The sequence below is a fragment of the Lathyrus oleraceus genome, chromosome 5, assembly GCF_024323335.1.
Source record: "Lathyrus oleraceus cultivar Zhongwan6 chromosome 5, CAAS_Psat_ZW6_1.0, whole genome shotgun sequence".
Classification (NCBI taxonomy): domain Eukaryota; kingdom Viridiplantae; phylum Streptophyta; class Magnoliopsida; order Fabales; family Fabaceae; genus Lathyrus; species Lathyrus oleraceus.
This window is the reverse complement of record NC_066583.1, coordinates 405945530-405965312: the sequence shown is the minus strand read 5'-3', so window position 1 is coordinate 405965312 and position 19783 is coordinate 405945530.

The window sequence follows — 19783 nt, the reverse complement described above, 5'->3', positions numbered from 1 at the left end:
GTAAACTAATTTAGATGATTTCAAAATGAAATGGAACGACCTATTTATAGAGGAGTTCAACAACTTGCAAAGACCATGGTGCCCCTTAACTTCTCCTTAGTGGGAACGTGGAATACAAAGGTGGCGCCCGCCTGTAGCGGGGTATTCGTTACCTTTAGGTTTATTGACTAAACCAAAAGTAAACATACAATTCGAGTCGCCACCACACTTTTATTTGTCCAAAGGAAAGGCTAAAAAGCGAACAAAAGCCAAGAAGTTTTATTAAATCAAAAACTAATAAAAATGTCAGAGATCTTGGTAAGGGGGTTGGTTAGGAAATGGGAAGGTTTTACGCACCCAAAACATCCTTAGTACTCTAAGGGAACCTCTTTTTGCAAATATGTGTTGTAGGTTGGTATTTGTGAAAATATTTGTACAAAAGAATGGGGAGATGACAAGAGAATAGATTATATTTACAAATTTTGTTGTTTGAATGGATGAACCCATTGCCTACGTACCATCAGAAAGGTAGGATCAAAGACTTGTAGTTCGGGGTAAAAATCACAAAGATTGCTGAATTGATTTGATCAAAAGCCTTAAGGTCTTTTGTTATCAAAGGGAGAAAACTTAACCTAAACCAACAATCTACCATGTGAGGAAGGCTTCAACATACTAGTGGGGGGTTAACCCTATAATAAGTATGGAAGACTTATAATCCAATCACTAAGGCTAAGGTGAGATTTACATCAACCACTATGATAACTCAAACCTATGACTAATCTTTATGAAAAAGTTTAAACAAAGGTGGCCATTGGAACCACAAAATCAACTTGAAGTGAGTTGTATTTACAAGTTAACTTATTTATAATATGAAGTCAAAGTTGAGTTAAGGTTCATTCACAATGACTATTAATGAAAAGGTTTTGAAAAGTCAAAGGCATAAGGCCTAGGTTTCTAATTTGAAAACAATGTCAAAGTTTGAAAGAAAAGAGTTTGGCTTGGGTTAGAGTGAGAAGAAGAGAAGGGCTAATCCTAAGGCATACAAAGATAAGAGAATAGATAAAACCCTTGGAGTTCCTTTTCTTGAAATCATAAAGATGATTCAAGATGTTCCTTTCCTTTGGACTTAGCAAACAATAAGCAATCACACAATTTAGATTCAAGCTCCTAGGATCTCCATTTGGCTTGTCTCTCTTAACTTGGCTATTCATGACAATGGTCCTCCTCACTATCTCAGGATGGAATCCTTATCACACAAGAGCAAACATCAAAAAGTTCACAACACAATAAGAGTAATGGACAACACATAAGTTTTGGAAAGGAAGTCCTTTGAAGTCAACTTTGAGATTTAGCATTCTAAAGGCATGAGGCCTAGTTGCTCTTCAACAAGTTTAGCATTCTAAAGGCATGAGGCCTAGTTGCTCTTGAACTCCTTTAAGCATGGGTAAGTCCTAATTCTAAGTCCTTTCTCCTTTTTGCATTAGGTTCACACAAACAAAGACAAAACAACCACAAGTCAACAATATATTTATATACAATAATGAGCTCAAATGAGCAAAAGGAAAATGGCATAAACATAAAATATGTGCTCAAGTGAACAAAATGAAAAGGGCAATATGAATAAATGAGCAAGAAATAAAGTGCATTAAAGAAAACTGCAAGAAATTAAATGCTCAAATTAAAGTTAGTAATTAGTGAAGTTATGTTAGTTTGGTCATAAGACAATTTAGCGCTATGTTAAGCAATCTTAAGTGGACTAATGTAGTAGTCACACCTATCTGAGGCCGGTCAATAAAACTATAGGCAAATAAACACAAGTTAGAGATCATGACTAGTAAGCCAAGCTCCTAAGACTTGCCATGCCAAAAGAAAAGAGAAAGACCTTGTATGGACTTTAGGTTTTTTGCTTGACCAAAAAACAACCTATCTTGGACACAAAGCAACTCACTTGATCTTGGATCAAGTTGAGTTTGATTTGGATCAAATAAGGTTAAACCTCTCATTTGTCAAGACCAACCATAAGACATTAACTTATTGGGCAAAAAATTAAAAAGAAAGAGATGAAGATGAAATGAATTGAAAGAGAATTCAAATCTCAAACACAATTGGTCAAAAATGAATCAAATCATCATCAACCAATGCTAAACATAAGAGAAATGAAGGTTACAAGTCAACAAGTCAAACATATTTTTTTTGGTATTTTTGAATTAAAAATAAATACAAAAATAAAATGGACAAAATATGGTCAAACCTCAAATTTAATTCAAATCAACTTGAACAAGTCCAATTAAATTCTCATAGGTCTAACATGGTCAAACAAGCTTTGACAAATTTTTTCAATAATTTTTGAAATCAGAAACTATTTTAAAACAATTAAAAACAATGAAAAAAATAACACAAATGAATCAAAATCTCAAATCAATTAAGAAATTGATGAGACTATTTTTCGTTGACTTATCATGATCCATATGTGTTAAGAAAATATTCTTGGATTTTTCAAATTTCAAAAAGTAATTAAAATGAATTAAAAACTATTAAAAACCAAATAATTCACAAAAAATATTAAATGAAGTCACAAAAAATTAATTAAAAATCAAAATATGAAACTAGATTTTTCAAGAATTTTTTTGGCTTTGGTCTCATATTTTTGTGACTTCAAACAAAATATTTATGAATTTTTGAAAATAAAAGGAATTATCTGAAAATAAAAGAAAATAAGGAAATATGAAAAATGCGCAGCCACAGGATTGTCTCATTAATTGACGTGGCATTGATCTGAGGGTTCAGAGGCGCGGTCACACGAAAGACCAAAGTCAAGCGCGCTACATCTGGATTTAAAATAATTCAATGCAAGCAAGGGCCAGGATTATAACGTTTCAGCATCATCCAATGGTTCCAAGGCTCCCACGTGGGGATGGTGGTGGAAACCACCATCTTCTCCGGCCAGACAACCAATTCCGGCCACCACGCGTAGGAAATCAAACCTTAATAAAAATGAAAAAGGAAGGTATCAAAATGAAGTTGAGGTGATGTACATCACCCCTGTAACCATGGATCATTCTCAAAGTTCCTATTTAAAGAGAAACATGAGCTTGATGATCATGGTGCTTGATCTGAAATGGCACGATTTGCAAAATTAAGACCACCACTGGCCTGCCTCATGCATGAGGGCTTCAGAAAACAGAACAAACCAAAGGAATTCACATTATATTTCAAGATCTGAATAAAAAAAGTTTGGTGATATACCTTTGAAATGGAGCTTCAAACAACACGAATTGTCCAAGCTCTTGATCCAATTTTGATCTGAAAGTGTGATAGTGATGCAAGGTTAAGGAATTGTGCTTTGAAATTCAACTAATGATGTTGAAATTCAAGCTTGAAAATGAAATAGAAAAACTCAAATTCCTTTGGTGAGGGTTTGGTTTTCAATCCAGCAGCACTTCATATCTCCTTGTGGTTGGTAATTGAAGCTCAAGGCACCTCTATTTATAGCTGAATGTGATGCAATGCAATGCTTGGCTCGTGTGCATGAAATTTGGATCCTCCAGGCATGGGCCTGTACAGGCGCATGTGAGGCCCAAGAGTGAAGGGGAATCCATGCTGAGATCAAATGTAAGGGAATTGGACGTGTAATTGGAGCTGCATTTGCTTGCACATGAAGTTACAAAGTGAAATGTAAAAATGGACATAAACATTAAGCTCTTCGAAACTCTCTCATGGAAATTCCAAAAAATTAATGTGAGTAATGGTTGGAAAGCCCTTGAAATGAGGAACAAAAGTCATGTTGGGCAAAATTTCATTTGGAAATTGGAAACTTATGAAAATTGGCTGTGAAGTTTTGGGTACAAAACATGTCTAGGTTCCCTTGGAATTTTTTTTACCAAAAACAAGCATCTTCAAGCCCTTCTATTTCAATGATGGAAACCTCAAATGGAAAATCCTCCAACATCTAAGTTGTAGATATTCTTAAGATGATAAATTTAGACTTAAATTTTGAATCATTTGGTTTTTTCATGAGAAAGTCATGGGCACTTGAAGTTGGATATTTTTCAAATTCAATGGCTTTGGTCCAAAGTGACCTATAATGTTTTGTATTATCACATGTATTTCTTTTAGGATTATGAAATTTTGTCCAACATAACATTTGAAGTAGACATATTAATATTTTCAATTAAATTAGTAGCACCTCAAAATCATAAAAATTAAAGAAGTTAGGTCCTTGGGAAGTTGACCCAAAATTAGGGTTTCAGTCAAAATGACCTATAATGTTTTGAAATGAATGATGACCTTCCAAGTTTCAAATTGATTTTTGATGAACATGAAAGGTGTTCATAAGGTTCATAAGAACATGTTTTCTCTTGGGGTCATCTTCATTTGACAAAAACATCAAAATTTATATTTCAGTGATCCTCAGTTTAGTCAAATGACTTGACTGGTCAACTTCTCAAGGCCAAACTTCAAATCTTGATGAATGAATGATTGATGATACTCACATAGGCTCATATATGCATAAAATAATGAATGAAAGAACTTCCCTTGATTGAATTTGATCAAAGGTTGAGGTTGCTTCATGAGCAAGGCATGGTCAATGCACAGTTGAATTAGGGTTTCCTTGGGAAACAATCCTTAAGCCCTTTGGGTTATCTTGATCAAATTGGAAAATTGAGATACTTGGGAGACATATATGATGATTAAGAGCTTTATGGATCATTTTCATGCTTTTTCTCATCTTCATCTAGCCACTTCATTGAGCTTAGGAGCCTCCTAGGAGCATAGGAGCACATGATCACTTGAGCTTCAAAACAAAAAGAGTTAGTGACATGTTTTTGTGCTTTTGGTTAATAGTCTAAATAAGAAAAGCATAATATACAATGCAAGCATGTTTGGTGGTCTCAAACCACTCACACAAGTCCTACCCAAGGTTAAGGAGCCACACATGCTATGATCCTTGAGGCAATGCATTGAGCAAATGATATGATGCCATGAGGGATCTTAGGGTCAAAATTAGGGTCTTACAGATGCCCTATTTAAGGTCATTCTAGCCGGAGATATGAAGGTTAAAGTCTTCGTCCCGACGAGGTAGAATGGGCTTAAATAATAACAAATAGACGAATTTTGGTCCCTAAGAGACCTCATGATACAAATGTATGTATGCAAAAATAAAATCTTCATGGTGAATAATTGCCACAAAGGAAAAGAAATCGGGAGAAACTGAAAAATCCGTAGGAGTAACACACTCACTAGGGAAACAAAGACTCTGGGGGAAAAAGGTAAAAATGCGTGAGCAGGTCACGACTTGAAAACTTGTTGGGAGACACGAAGGGATTCCATGAAAATAAATAAATGGAAAGACTCGAGTTGACGCAAAAACGCATGTATTGGGGAGTATGCCAATACAACAAAACTATCTACACAGGATACTTCAGATAAAAATACGGACTCAGACGGGGATGTCCACAGAGGACTCAGCTGAGAAAGAATCAACGAGATACTACCGGTTACTGGGTAATAAACTCACAAAGGGACATATTATCAAAACACCGGTTACTGGGTGAGAGAACAACACACTCAGGGAGAAAGAATATCTAAGACCGATATAAGGGTGAGAGATATCAATCATCCGAAACATCTGAGGAGGACCCCAAAAGGCACATCTCAACTCAGGAAAATCTGACTCCACAGGGGACAAAAAGTCATAATAGGGAGCAGAAGGAAGGAACACCAGGGATATCGGTTACTGGGCATATAATAGGTGACTAACCAGGCGTGAACTGGGAATAAATCCAAGACACTCATCATCCGAAAAGAGGGCTGAAAAAGCAAACTCGAGTTAGAGGATGGGCATTCGATTCCACAAGGATATACGAATCTTACTCGACTGGGGAAGAACAAAAACTTCGACTGAAGAGCGCATGAGACATATTATCTATTACCGTCATGACGTAGATAACATTCTCGCATAGAAGATTATCCACAACCGGTTACTGGGTTAATAAAGAATAAATCGACCGAAAAGAAAGGATATCGGGATACCAGATACTGGGTGCAAAATGATGACCGATCAGAAGGAGAAACGATCATTACCAAACAAGGGTAAATGAAAAATGACTCGGCGGAGAATGAACTGCTTGATAAGAGCAATTATCCAAGAGATATATCATCGGTTATTGGGTGGTATACTCAAAAGTGGAGGAATATCAATACCGAATATTGGATAAAGATAACCAACAAAGATGGGATTACATCTACCGGTTACTGGGTAGAAAACCACAGAAATAGGACTTACAACTATCGATTACTGGGTAGAAGGCCACAAAGTCCACTGGGGAGAAGATGGACAATTACTGGTTACTGAGCAATTAAACCACTAAACCGCAGGGAACTACAGGGGGTAACAAGAAAGGAGTCAACCCAGGAACAAACTAGAAAGACATAGTTGACAGGACTTAACCCAATGAGGATATAACTCAGGGGAATAATTCCATCCCGGTACACAATTGGGGAGGAAACTGAAGCAACAATCATCCACGACGACATAACTCAGTGGGGAATAAAGAAGGAAAGATAGACACTTTCTGCCTATGGGGCTGACTCTATATGGAGAGATCAGACACAAACATCTGTTTGGGGAAGAATATTTCACCAAAAGAAAGAGATAACAAGCAAAGATATATGGCAAAGAGTGCAACATGAATATCTGAATGCTATGATTATGCATGTATATGCATGATTTGTGTATGATTAATGCTGACAGACAGACATATCTAACACAAATAGGCTCAAGAGCCACAAACGGACATCCGGCGCAACATCCTGAGAAGGAGGGCAAGGTCCACAGAAGAAATAAGTTCTGGTGGGGATATGCAAAGGTCACAGCTTCCGACTGCAGGGGATTTTCGACAATTCTCGGGGACAGGTGACTGGATACCAATAAGATCTTCCATAGAAGAAACTCTACTGGGGAACTTATCAAGGAATGAGGTGAAACTCTGTGGGGAACAACCACCAAACAGATACACATCAAACAAACACTCCCTTCTAACTGCTGGAGAGACCTCTGCTAAGAGGAGAAAGAACAACTTGCTCCACTGGGGAAGGAAACAACACATCTTCCTCATCACTGTCCAATACTGGAAGAGATCTCAGATTCAGAGGGGATACAAATTGTCAAGCTTGGATCGGGTAACCCTACTGGGGGTGAACTGTAAACAATCCCACTGGGGATAAATTTCCAGTACTCCCGAAGGAACTGTCCTGGCTGAATCCTTCGTCAACACGTTCCATGCTGGGGATGAAAAGGGACTCAAGCCCTTCACTAACTGCTCTAGGCAACTTCCTGCTTGAAGAGACAATTTATCTAGAAAGGCATCTACGCCGGGAACACATGCTTACTCCGCTGGGGGACTTCTACTCATACTGGGGAAAGACAAACTTCCTCGTTAATAGATAGCATACCAACTTTTATCAATCTAAGGGATTTTAGGTCTGTCCACACAAGGGACGACAACCATATAATTGATAAAACACAAATGCTAGTGTTAGACTCTATTGGGAAGCTGATGATGTATCACTCTTTTGTGCTCGTTGGGGAGACAACCTTGAAAGCTGATGAAGAGGATATAAGAATGCCAGAAAATGAACAAATGTCCCACCCTTTGGAAATCGTACTATCCTTGGGAGAGCACTGAAGACGTGTTCCAACTATCCTTTTAGTCATCGTGAATGTTCACTTTGTTTAAAACAGTTTATAAAAAACTTTATTCGTTTAAAACAATGATATTTATCAATTAAAACATGCAAACATTTGTTAAACAAAAACAAATAAGAGTGCCAAGAATTGGATAAAGGCTCAAATTTATTTAATAGAATGGTAGTCCGCAAATGGCGAGACTCCATGGATCTTTACAAATGTGAAATTGGTGATATATATTGGAAAAAGGGCTACATTGAACATAATGACCGTTTCTCCACAAACTCTGAATCCAATGTATTTGAAGCTTCAGTTGATGATGACTGAGAGAGAATCTTTGATAGATGATAGCTATAGAACAAAGTCTTGTCAGGATGCAGTTACTTGCCAAATCCCTAATTTTTGCCTAGATTGCCCCAGGGTGAGTTACTCAATCTAGCGGGATATATATATATATATATATATATATATATATATATTATATATATATATATATATATATATATATATATATATATATATATATATATATATATATATATATATATATATATATATATATATATATATTATATATATATATATATATATATATATATATATATATATATATATATATTCATGTCTCTAATTTTTGCCTGGACCGCCCTTTTGGGTTTTCAATCCACCGAGACGCTCATTTTTGCCTAAGCCGCCCTTTCGGGTTTTCAACTTAGCGAGCTATTCTGTTTTTATTTATTTTCTAGGTGAAGTATTTCTTGACTGCATCTGAATTCACAGAACGAGTGAAATCCTCCCCATCCATAGTTGTAAGCAACAAAACACCGCTTGAAAAGGCTCTCTTAACAACATACGAACCTTCATAGTTTGGAGTCCACTTGCCCCTGGAATCGGGCGTGAAAGATAATCCTTTCTTGAGCACGAGGTCACCTTCTCAGAACACACGAGGCTTGACCTACTTATCAAAGGCTTTCTTCATCCTTTGCTGATATAACTGACCATGGCACATGGCAGTTAATCTCTTCTCTTCAATTAAATTCAATTGGTCATAACGACTCTGAACCCATTCATCCTTAGTCAACTTGGCTTCCATCAAGGCTCTCGTTGATGGGATCTCAACCTCCATGGGGAGCACAACCTCCATGCCATATACAAGAGAGAAAGGGGTGGCCCGTGTTGAAGTGCGGACAGATGTACGATAACCATGCAAAGCAAATGGCAACATCTTATGCCAATCTTTGTACGTAACAACCATCTTCTGGATAATCTTCTTGATGGTCTTGTTAGCATCTTCAACAACCCCATTCATCTTGGGTCTATAGGGAGAAGAATTATGATGTGCAATCTTGAACTCGCTACATAGCTCTTTCATCATCTTATTGTTCAAGTTAGATCCATTATCTGTAATGCTCTTGTCTGGCACACCATATCGGCATATGAGTTGATTCTTGATAAACTTCACAACCACCTGCCTGGTCACATTCGCATATGATGCCGCTTCAACCCACTTGGTGAAGTAATCAATAGCTATGAGAATAAAACGGTGACCGTTCGACGCCTTAGGCTCTATCATGCCAATCATGTCAATTCCCCACATGGAGAAAGGCTATGGTGAGGAAATAACATTCAGAAGTGTCGGGGGAATATGAATCTTATTCGCATAAATCTGACACTTATGGCATTTTTTCACATATTTGCAGCAGTCAGACTCCATTGTCAGCCAATAGTAGCCTGCTATCAACATCTTCTTTGCCATGGCATGCCCATTGGAATGAGTACCAAATGAACCCTCATGGACTTCAGTCATCAACAGGCCTGCTTCGTGTCTATCCACGCATCTGAGCAAAACCATGTCAAAATTCCTCTTGTAAAGCACATCACCATTGAGGTAGAAACTGCCAGATAATCTCCTCAAAGTCTTCTTATCTTTAACAGATGCCCCAGGTGGGTAACTCTGATTTTGAAGGAAACACTAGATATCATAATACCATGGCTTATCATCCTTTACTTCCTCAACTGCAAACACATGAGCTGGTCTACCCAGGCGCATCACAGTAATATTGGGGACTTTATTCCAATACTTTACCACAATCATGGAAGCAAGCATAGCAAGAGCATCTGCCATTTGATTCTCATCTCGAGGAATATGATGGAAATCAACCTTAGTAAAGAAAGTTGAAATCCTCCTCGCATAATCTCTATATGGGATGAGGCCAGGCTGATTCATCTTGCATTCACCCTTAATCTGATTAACAACAAGGGCCGAATCACGATAAACATCAAGATGCTTGATCCTAAGATCAATATACTCTTCCAAACCCATAATACAAGCCTCGTACTCCGCCATATTATTCGTGCATTTGAAAGTTAGCCTTGCTGTAAAAAAAATGTGTGCCTTGAGGAGTAATATTCACTGCCCCAATGCCATTTCCATACTGATTAACAACACCATCGAGCACCATGCCCCATCGGGAACCAGGCTCTGGCCCTTCATCGAGCGTAGGCTCATCACAATCTTTCATCTTCAAATACAAAATCTCCTCATCCAGGAAGTCTTACTGCACAGGCTGATAATCTTCAATTGGTTGATGTGCCAAATGGTCAGCCAAGATACTACCTTTAATAACTTTTTGAGCTTGATACTCGATATCATACTCAGACAACAACATCTGCCAACGGGAAATCCTCCCCGTTAAAGCATGCTTCTCAAAGATATACTTGATTGGATCCATTTTGGATATCAACCAAGTCGTATGATTCAACATATACTGGCGTAAGCGCTTAGCGGCCTAAGCCAAAGCACAACATGTTTTCTCAAGTGTTGAGTACCGAGACTCACAATCAGTAAACTTCTTACTCAAGTAGTATATTGCATATTCTTTCTTCCCTGATTCATCTTGCTGACCAAGGACACAACTCATGGAATCATCAAGCACGGTCAAGTACATAATCAACGGTCTCCCTTCAACAGGCGAAGACAGAATCAGAGACTCAGACAGATACTCTTTAATACTGTCAAAGGCCTTCTGGAAGTCCTCGGTCCAATCATGACGTTGATCTTTCTGGAGGAGCTTGAATATAGGCGCACATGTGGCAGTCATGTGGGATATAAATCTCGAAATGTAATTCAAGCGGCCAAGAAAACCTCGGACTTGCTTCTCAGTCTTGGGCGCAGGCATCTCCTGTATTGCTTTGACCTTAGCAGGATCAACTTCAATACCTCTTTCACTGACAATAAAGCCCAATAACTTGCCGGAACGGATTCCAAATGTACACTTGTTCGGATTCAAGCGGAGTTTGTACTTCCTCAAACGTTGGAAAAGTTTCAACAAGTGTTCTACATGTTCAACTTCCGTTTTCGACATCGCAATCATATCATCGACATACACCTCAATCTCCTTGTGCATCGTATCATGAAACAAGGTAGTCATAGCGCATTGATACGTGGCTCCGGCGTTCTTCAAACCGAAGGGCATCACTCGATAACAGAATGTTCCCTAAGGTGTGATGAATGTTGTCTTTTCCATATCCTCGGGTGCCATTTTAATCTGGTTATAATCGGAAGATCCATCCATAAATGATAAGACATTGAATTTAGCTGTATTGTCTACCAAAATGTCAATGTGTGGTAGAGGAAAATCATCTTTCGGACTAGCTTTATTCAAGTCACGGTAATCCACACACATTTGGACTTTTCCATCTTTCTTAGGCACGGGCACAATATTGGCCACCCATTGAGGATATGTAGAAGTCACCAGAAACCCCGCATCAATTTGCTTCTGAACTTCTTTAATCTTCACTGCCATATCATGATGAGTTCTTCTGAGCTTCTGCTTCACAGGCACACACTCATGCTTCAATGGCAATAAATGTTGCACGATATCAGTATCTAGACCAGGCATGTCTTCATACGACCAGGCAAAGACGTCGACATATTCTCGTAGCAACTCAATCAACCCCTTCTTAACAGACTCTTCCAGGAGTGCCCCAATGTTCACTTCACGAATGCAATCTTCAGACCCCAAGTTGACTGTTTCCAAATTCTCAAGATGCGGCTGAATGATCTTCTCCTCGTGCTCAAGCAAACGGGTAATCTCATCAGAAATCTCTTCAACATCATCTTCTTCTGCCTCAAATACAAGGAACTCAAAGTTGGGAGATGGTGTTGGATCATTATGTTCAATGGGTTTGATTAACCTGCATAATGATTTTGAGTATAAAAGAGATTTCAGAATTCAAACAAGGCAAATCAATATGCAGATGAAAAGATTGATTTTATTCTCTTTTTAGGGTTTTATGGTGATCACCAATTTCATGCAAAAAAGCAAAAAGGAAAAATAATTTGGAAAAACAAACATTTAGGGCCTGTTTGAAACACTTTTTAATTTTAGTTCTTAAAATTTGTTTTTCAAATCTATTTTAAAAAACTATTTTTAAGAAGAAAATTAACAAAAAATTTGTTTGATAAACTAATTTTTAAAAACTGTTTTGAAAATATGAAAATGAAAAAACTTGTTTGATAATCTAATATTTTAATAGTATTTTAAGAAGAGAATAAAAATGCATATTTTATCATTTACTTTTAAAATCTATTTTATTGTATAAAATATTACAAATTTAAGAAAATTAATTGATATTTGGTCGAATACAAATAATTGGGTTAAATCAATTTTTAATTTTACAAATCACATAACACTTGTTTGTAATAATAATAAGAAAAAAACAAGTAAAAAATGGGATTCCACGTTTAATAGAAAAAAATTATATAGTGAAAATAATTAAGAAACACAAAAAAGATTAAGTAAAATAAATAAACATATTTGAAAAGGTTACTTATACATAAAAAGAGCATAAATAAAAGAAATAACATACTCTTTCAAATACGTTTTTCTATTTTATTTTTAAAATATAAAAATTATTAAAATTACATTAATACTATTAATGAAAATTATAAATTTTTATGTTTTTTCTTCAAGTTTTATAATACTAAAAACTAAAAAGTAAGAAGCAAAACACAACTAAACTATTTCACTTTTTTGCTTTTAAAAACTGAAAAAATAGAAAAGAGTTTTTAAAAACACTTTTGCAAAACATTATATTCAAACAAGTTTTTAAATTTTAAATTTTCAAAAACTAAAAAAGAGTTTTTAAGATGCATTTTAAACAGGCCCTTAACATGTGATTATTGAATGAATATCATTGTATTAATCAAAGTGTGCAAACAATGTCTTCACTTCTCCTTTTGGCATGAGAGAAGGGTTTTTCAAACAAAATGAACACATTACGTTGACTTATGGATAACTGTTGAAACATCAACAGCGACCCAATTATTGCAGATTCCTCCAGGTATGACAATGTTGCCAAGGTCTTCCTCTTCATCATCTTCAACAATAGTAGTAGCTTCCTGATCTTCAATTGTGTGGATAAAACCTCCACTCTGGAACAACCCACGCTCATTGGAAACACCGGAAGAATACCCTATGCCATCTCGGGATTTATTGTCTTCCAACTTGATCATTTGCCCCAAACCAGTAGTTCCACCATGCTTAATGGCCAACTTTGCATCGTTGTAGGAGACAAATGAAGAAAGTCCTTTCCTTGAAGGCTTAGCAATAGACAAGGCTTGGAACGGAGTCTCAACCTCATCCTCGACATTGATGTAGGAGAAGGAAGATAAATGACTGACCAAGAGAGCCTTCTCTCCCCCTACCACCACCAACTTCTTGTTCTTCCCAAACTTCAACTTTTGGGGTAGGGTGGATGTCACGGCGCCTGCCTCGTGAATCCATGGTCTACCAAGCAAACAACTATAAGATGGATGAATATCCATGACCTGGAAAGTGATCTGGAAATCACTAGGTCCAATCTTGATCGGGAGTTCTAATTCGCTGATCACAATTTTGTGCGATCCATCAAACGCCTTCACAACCACTCCACTCTGCCTCATGGGAGGCCCCTGGTATGCAAGTTTAGCCAAAGTGGATTTTGGCAACACATTAAGTGATGACCCTGTGTCCACCAACACATTGGACAAGGCATCATCCTTACAGTTCATGGATATGTGTAAGGCCAAATTATGGTCTTTTCCCTCCTGGGGAAGATCAGTACAACAGAAGCTCAAATGGTTGCAAGCGGTTATATTTGCAACAATGCTATCAAACTGTTCTATTGTGACATCGTGGTCCACGCATGCCACGTCCAACCCCCTCTATAAAGCTTCACGGTGTGGCTCAGAATTCATGAACAAAGATAGCACAGATATCTTTGATGGGGTTTGTAGCAGCTGATCAACAACATTATATTCACTCCTTTTGATGAGCCTCAGCATCTCATCACCATCCTCTCTCATAATGCCAGACTGGCCAACTAGGATAGGAGTACTATTGTTCTTCATAACAACAGGGTCAACACCCTTCACAGCAGGAACAAGATTATTAGAAGAAGAAGTCCCCACGGGACCAGCAGGATTAACAAAAGTTCTCTTCATGACATCTTCATGGGGTTTCGGCTGCGCCGAGAAAACACGACCACTACTGGTCACACCACTGACGTCTGAAATACTAACCACAGAGGTTGAGGGCAATGGCACCTCCTTCCCATCTTCCAGCATCACAGCGATATATCGGTAGGGAACAGCCTTGTCCGATACATACGGGACAGGGCCCGCTGGCTTGATCACAAGAGTTGGTGATACCTTCTTCTTGCTGTCATCATATTTGACGACAACAGGCTCAGGAATTTTAAACACTGGGGTGATAACATCAACTTTGTCCTCATTGCGATTTTGGAGTATGTCAATCATTCCCTGATCAATTATCTCCTAGATGCCCTTTCTAACTTGTCGGCATTGTAACACCCTTCTACCCAAACGACATATTTAAATAGATTATCAGAGTACAACATGTAGAAGAGTTTACATTTCTTACAACATAACACTTATCGCATCACAACATAAAACATATATTTATTTTATTAAAACTTCGCAGCGGACAACAACACAAATATTATCATTCATCATATAACAATTCGTAATAATATTTCAACAGTATCTCAACAAAGCATCTCAACATATTAGTCATCATAAACAACGTAAATAATAACCAATTATCTATCGAATCCCATAACCCCGGTGTCACATGACCAGAGCATTTGACTCGACTCTGTAGAATAACTCTACACTTATTCTTCAAACCTCAACAATAGCTACTCCTCTTTATCTGCACATTGCTCATCATAGATGAACATAAACACATGCAGAAGGGGTGAGAATTACATTATTAAATAATAATATAACGACAGAAATATAAACATAAATATGCCAACTTAGCTCATCATAATCATCATAATCAACATACTCATGAACATCAACAAAACAACATATCAAATGCAATGCACACACCCATGCATGACTCAACACGACTCGGTATACCCATTTTGTGACCAACTACAGGATCACCACTCCCAGATTCATCACCATAGAATCCGAGTTCCCCGCAAGGAACCAAGCCTCTCAACAAGCCCGGAGTCAACAACATCATTGGAACTCAGTCCGTTCATCACTAGGCATCGGCCTTTCATGAATGCATGCACACCAAGCATGCATCATAATCAACATAGGAACAACAGCATCATATAGTCATGTTATCATCATCATTAACACATTCTATCACAAAAGCATATCACATCATGCCACATAATCAAACACAGTATTAGCACACTCTACTAATATCTATACCACTCAAAGCAACGGGAAATGATCCCTCGTATACCATGCATCAGCTAAGTTACCTCGCTCAGCCTAAACAACCAAAAACTGCACAACAACAGCCCAGGAAAGACCACAAGTCTGCCCATACGCGTATTGCCTATGCCCATACGCGTCTTGCCCACGCCTGACCAAATCCATACGCGTATTGCCCATGTCCATACGCGTATGCTACGCGTATCACATTCCCATACGCGTACCAACAGAGACCAAAACACGTTCAAAACATCATCTTCCTCATCCATACGCGTATTGCCTAGTGCCATACGCGTACCAGCAATCTCATACGCGTATTGCCTAGTGCCATACGCGTATGACCAGAAACCAGATTTCCAGATCTGCAATGGCTTTCTCTGCTACGAGATCTATCCAAATTCATCCTTCCACAGTCCAAATTTCACACAAAATCACTCATATCATCTAATACAAATAGTCCCCTATTCGATTTCACAAATCCTAACATCATTGCATATAATTTCTACGAATTCCTTCGATTAAAATCCCAATTCGTTCATCCAATATTTCACCATTTTCAGCATATTATTGTTTAATAAGGTTCAGACCCCTTACCTCTTTGGATTGAAGGAAGTTCTGAGCAATCTTTGGCCTTTTCCTCTTCCTTCTCTTTCTCTTCAGCGCTTCTCCCTCCCTCTGACTCTGAGGCAAAATACGTGAAAAAAAACACCCTGAGTTCTCACTTTGGCCTTTTTTATCAAATTCCCCTTTTACCCTTCCACTCTTCATATTCCATTTATTTTATTTATTTAATTATTATTAAAATAAATAACATCTATAATAATAATAATAATTCCCAATATTATTTAATAATTCATTTCACCTTCAAATAATCATATTAAAATAATATTTAAATTAATCTAACAATATTCGGGTGTTACAACTCTCCCCCACTTTAGAAGTTTTCGTCCTCGGAAACATACCTCAAGCAAATAGAGCCGGATACGACTCCTTCATCTGATCTTCACGCTCCCAAGTCAAGCTCTCACCAGCTGGACCTCCCCAAACAACTTTCACTAGAGCAATCTTCTTACCTCTCAGGGTCTTCTCTCATCGGTCATCTATCCGAATTGGCAACACCTCAACGGTCAAATTATCCCTCACCTGGATATCATCCAACTGAACAACATGCGAAGGATCCGCAATATATTTTTTCTCAACTGAGATACATGAAATACATCATGCAGGTTAGAAAGCGACGGCGGTAAAGCTATCCGATACGCCACTTCTCCAACCCTCTTCAAAATCTGATACGGACCCACAAACCTCGGAGTAAGCTTTTTAGACTTTAAAGCTCTACCCACACCTGTCGTCGGAGTAACTCTCAAGAACACATGATCTCCCTCTTGGAACTCAAGTGCCTTTCTCCTCTTATCATGATAACTCTTCTGACGACTCTGAGAACTCTTCATTTTCTCCTGAATCATCTTAACCCTTTCAGTCGTCTGTTGCACAATCTCAGGTCCGAGTACAACACTCTCACCTGATTCATACCAACACAATGGAGTTCTACACCTCCTACCATACAATGCTTCATATGGAGCCATACCGATACTAGCATGAAAACTATTATTATAAGTAAACTCCACTAACGGCAAATAACTATCCCAAGAACCACTCTGCTCCAACACACAAGCTCTCAACAAATCCTCCAAGGATTGGATAGTTCTTTCGGTCTGACCATCAGTCTGAGGATGATAAGCTGAACTCAACCTCAACTTAGTTCCCAACGCTTTCTGCAAACTTTCCCAAAATCTAGAAGTAAATCTGGGATCTCTATCAGACACAATACTGGATGGAATACCATGCAGCCTCACTATCTCCTCAATATACAACTCTGCCAACTTCTCTAAAGAGTGATTAATCTTCATCGGCAAGAAATGCGCCGACTTAGTCAATCGATCCACAATCACCCAAATAGAATCATTACCTTTCGTCGTCCTCGGCAATCCCGTCACAAAATCCATGGAAATGCTATCCCACTTCCATTCAGGAATCTTCAAAGGTTGCATCATACCTGCCGGTTTCTGATGTTCAATCTTTGACTTCTGACAAGTCAAACAGGCATACACGAACTTAGCAACATCTCTTTTCATACCAGCCCACCAAAACAACTTCTTCAAATCTTGATACATTTTAGTTGCACCTGGATGGATACTCAATCCACTCCTATGGCCCTCTTCAAGAATACTCTTTTTCAATTCAGACACCTCAGGAACACAAACTCTACCTTTAAATCGCAGGATGTCATTCTCATCAATCTCAAAATTACCACCATTACCCTGGTTAACCATAGTAATATGATCAACTAGAGCGACATCAACTTGCTGACCATTCCGAATATCTTCCAGAATTCCACTAGTCAACTTCAGCATACCCAACTTTACACTATCAGCGGAAACTTCACAACCCAAACTCATATCACGGAACTGTTCAATTAACTCAAGCTCCCGAACCATCATCATAGACATATGTAGAGACTTTCTACTCAGTGCATCTGCAACTACATTAGCCTTACCGGGATGATAACTCAATTCAAAGTCAAAATCCTTCAGTAATTCTAACCACCTTCTCTGCCTCATATTTAACTCTTTCTGATCAAACAGATACTTCAGACTCTTGTGATCACTGAACACTTCGAATCTGGAACCATACAGATAATGCCTCCACATTTTCAACACAAATACAACAGCTGCAAGTTCTAGATCATGCGTAGGATAATTCCTCTCATGAACTTTCAACTGTCTAGAAGCATAAGCTACAACTTTACCATTCTGCATCAAAACACCACCAAGACCCATCAAAGAAGCATCACAATAGACAACGAAGGACTCACCAGGATTAGGCAAGATCAACACTGGAGCACTGGTCAACCGCCTCTTCAACTCCACAAAACTCGCTTCACAAGCTGCATCCCACACATATACTTGACCCTTCTTAGTCAACTGCGTCAACGGCAATGCCAACTTAGAGAAGCCTTCAATAAATCTGCGATAATAACCAGCTAACCCCAGAAAACTGCGTATCTCAGTAGCAGACTTCGGAGTCTCCCACTGTAATACGGCATCAACTTTAGCAGGATCAACAGAAATCCCACCACTCGAAATCACATGGCCAAGGAAACTCACTTCCTTCAACCAGAACTCACATTTAGATAACTTTGCATATAATTTCTTTTCTCTTAACACCTGCAAAACAATTCTCAGATGTCCTGCATGCTCTTCTTCCGTCTTAGAATATATCAATATATCATCTATGAACACCACAACAAAATTATCAAGGTACGGATGAAATATACGATTCATATATTCCATAAACACACCTGGAGCATTAGATACACCGAACGGCATCACAGTGTATTCATAATGACCATACCTCGTACGGAAAGCAGTCTTCGCAATATCATCTGACTTCACTCGGATCTGATGATAACCCGACCGCAAATCAATCTTACTGAAAACATGAGCTCCAACCAACTGGTCCATCAAATCATCAATCCTCGGCAATGGATATCGATTCTTGATAGTCACCTTATTCAACTGCCGATAATCGACACACAACCTCATCGTACCTTCTTTCTTCTTCACTAACAATACTGGTGCACCCCAAGGAGAAACACTTGGACGCACAAACTTCTTCTCAAGCAATTCTTCAAGTTGCTTCTTCAATTCAACTAATTCAGTTGCCGACATTCTATAAGGAGACATCGACACTGGACTCGTACCTGGTACTAAGTCAATGGCAAATTCGACTTCACGTTCTGGAGGTAAATCACTTACATCCTCCGGAAACACATCCTGAAATTCACAGACGACAGGCAAATCTACACTCACCACTTTCTTATCCGATTGCAGAGACGCAAATAAAGCGAATATCTGAGCTTCATTTTTCACAAAATCCCCCACCTGCCTAGCAGATAGAAATCTTGCCTCATCATTCTCACCAACTTCAGAAAACCGCACCGTCTTCCCATAGCAGTTGATAAACACGCCATAGAATTCTAGCCAATTCATTCCCAGAATAATATCAATTTGGTGCAAGGGTAAGCACACCAAATCAACCACGAACTCTCTCTCAAAGATCGTCAACTGACAACCTCGACAGACCACAGAAGTCTTCACAGAACCATTAGCAGGAGTATCTATCACCATACTTCCGCCTAGGGACGACATAATCACACCAATCCTGGTCGCACACTCATACGAAATGAACGAATGAGTAGCACCAGTGTCAACAATAGCAAGCAATTCAACATTATTAATCAAGCAAGTACCTTTAATCAGATTATCTTCTTTAGGAGCTTCAGCCCCACTCAGAGCAAACACCCTACCAGT